Source organism: Phascolarctos cinereus, unplaced genomic scaffold, assembly GCF_003287225.1.
Source record: "Phascolarctos cinereus isolate Bilbo 61053 unplaced genomic scaffold, phaCin_HiC Scaffold_5;HRSCAF=322, whole genome shotgun sequence".
Classification (NCBI taxonomy): domain Eukaryota; kingdom Metazoa; phylum Chordata; class Mammalia; order Diprotodontia; family Phascolarctidae; genus Phascolarctos; species Phascolarctos cinereus.
Genome location: NW_027555958.1, coordinates 65,195,528 through 65,198,710, shown reverse-complemented (window position 1 = coordinate 65,198,710; position 3,183 = coordinate 65,195,528).

Below are 3,183 nucleotides of genomic sequence, written 5' to 3'. Positions count from 1 at the left end.
GGGTGATTCTCTAATCTGTAGGTTTAAGTTTCCACCATTGTGCTTTCCCCTCATGATCATCTGTTGAGCATAATTTTAGTTAGCCAGTGTTAACTAGATTTTAGAAAGGAGTATTTAATAAAATGTTAAAGTGTGAATATCTGGCTCAATGTAATCCACCCCCCTCACTACTTCCTTTACCCCCCACCAGTACAGAATCCAGGGGAAAGTATGTTCAAGCCTGAGCTCCTGGGTTGCTCAAGAACTTCACCTTAGCCATATGTACTTTCCTGCTAGGCTCCTTATAACTCTATGAATCTATATCTAATCTGTCCTTGCCACCTAATACTCACTGCTATAAGTTTATCTGGGGACATTGCTGAGAAATTCAAAATTTTCCATACCTTTGAAAGTTGGAAAGGTTCTCCTCTGAACAAAATGGGACAGGGGGGATGCAGCCCAATGCCAAAGTGAAAGTCTATCCTTCCTCCTCATGTTCCTTTTCATGTTGTATAGCTAGAATGGCAGATTCTTATATGCCATTTTACTTAAATTCAGAAAATTTTGGCACTTAGCCTAAAGTCTGGCATTGATTGATTGAACTCACTTCAAGTCAGATGAAGTGACTTGATAAAGTAAGAATTAACCAGCACATTCTTATAAATATGGCTTAGATGAGGGTATAGATGGGTTAGAGTATGCTTGATTTAGAGCTGAAGGGGCCCTTAGATATGGAAACCAGGGTACAGAGGGGTTAAGTGGCTTGTTCGGTATCACAGAATTAGTCATTTTGTGAGGTAGGATTCAAATCCATGTCTTCCTGACATCAAGTCCAGCACTTTTATGTAGTGGTATATTTACTAGACCAAGATGCTACTCCATGATGGCATACTTATAAAATATTTAGGTGACACAATCTCAGTAGGGATAATTAATAAACTAGATAAAAGAATCAGGATGCTCAATGATACTGGCCAATTAGAGAATTTTTCTGAATCTAATAAGATGAAATTCATTTCCATAAAATAAATTTATACTGTGGTTCACACAATAAACTTCAAAAGTACAAGACTGGAGAGTCATGGTTAGACTGCAATTTGTCTGATGCAGTGAAATAGCACAATGGATAGAGAGTTGGGCCTGGTTTCAGTAAGATATGAATGCAAATATGGCCTCAGATATTTACTGGCTGTGATCCTGGGCAAGTCTCTGTCTGCCTCATTTTCCTCAGCTGTAAAATGGCAATTATAGCATTGTTTAACTCCCAGGATTGTTGTAAGGATAAAATCAGGTCAGACCACTCTTGGAGTACTGTATTCATATATGTGTATGAATGTATACACACATATTGAATACTGAGCCATCAAAACATGGCTCATTTCCATGAGAATAGTATAAGGAAAATTAAATGTTAGGATGAGGTGAAATTGGCAATGGATGTGAAGGGAAACTAAAATACTTCCCTGCTTCTTAGCTAAAAAAGGCCAATAACATAAAGAATAAAATTGTGGTACTGGTGGCAGTGGAGGAGATAGAATGATTATAATAGATAATGGGAGGAAACATCAAAAATCCAAGAAACATTTATTTAACCCATATTATTTTCTGGACCACTGTGCTAAGTGTTTGGAATATAAACAAAAAGCAAAAACAAAAGGCAAAAATACTTAATTTTCTCTTTTTGGGGGAGGGGGTATTAGGTTTTTTGTACTGAAAAGTACAGAATAAGTAGATACTTGAAAGCCACAATAAGTGTGGAAATACTATTGACTATTTCTCCAATGCCTAGCACAGTGCTTGACACATAGTGGGCTTCTTCCTTCCTTCCTTCCTTCCTTCCTTCCTTCCTTCCTTCCTTCCTTCCTTCCTTCCTTCCTTCCTTCCTTCCTTCCTCCCTCCCTCCCTTCTTTCTTCTTCTTCTTCTTCTTCTTCTTCTTCTTCTTCTTCTTCTTCTTCTTCTTCTTCTTCTTCTTCTTCTTCTTCTTCTTCTTCTTCTTCTTCTTCTTCTCCTCCTCCTCCTCTTCCTTCTCCTCCTCCTCCTCCTTCACCCCCTCCTCTTTCTTCTTTACCTTCTTTTCCTTGTTATATCTGCAATTTATTTGATAAATTATTGATTAGAAAGAAAAACCTAAATTATAATAGTATTTCAATGGGTAAATACAGGATGTCAACTTGCTTTATGTTTCAGGCTCTTAAAAAATACTGGATGATTGATTATTGATTGATGTTACTCCCTAATGTCACATGAAACCAGGAAACCAAGTAGGTATGTAACAAGTAATCTGACTTAAGATACTCAATCAAATAATTAGTCTTATTTAAGAGATTCATATCTGTTGTTGATGTAAAACATAAACCAAAAATCAAAATTCAGTAAGTAGAGAGAAGTAGAGATTAAGTGACTTGCATAGAGTCACAATGTTGGAAGAGAAATCAGAGACCTTCTAGATAAGAGTTGTCTAACATTCAGCCCAAGCTTTATGAGGCTGCAGCACTCTTAAAGGCTGCCAAACTGTATTAAAATTTAAATGAAAAATACATAACAAAATAAATAAAAATAAAATAAAACATAGACAATGTCAGTATGTAGCTAAGTCATCATACATCTCACAGGGATCCTTTGTAGACATCACTGCTCTAAACCCAGCTATAACTAGGGAAGCAAATCCCTTTATAAAATACTTGGCAAGTAGCCATTCAGCCTTTGCCTGATGACCTGTGGTGACGTAAAACACATCACATTCTGAGATATTCTTTTTCACTTTTTAATAGCACTAATTGTGAGCAAGGTTTTCCTTATGTTAAAATGCCCTTCCCCCCTTCTCCCTCTCCAGAAAAGCAGTTCAATTGGATATTTAGACATGACTAAAGAAAAGAAAGGAGAAATCAGCTGAAATAACTTCTTATGTATATCCATTAAGAAAAAAAGAATGGAGAAGAATCAAAAACTGGTCATGCAGATTGAAAGTACAGCTTGAGGCTTGGGTTGAAGGCATTATTACTCCTCGCAGTCTGCCAATGAAGGGAAAGCAATGGACAAAAACAACCATATTTGCCTGTTGAAATCATTTGATGGTGGGGACATTCGATAAATGATTGTGCAATAGTTTTGAATAAGTCTTTCTAGGGGAGAAATGATTTTTAGGCCTCAGATTTTGCAGTGGTTGGCATGCTAGTTTACTATTGGTGGCATTGTGCTTGCTG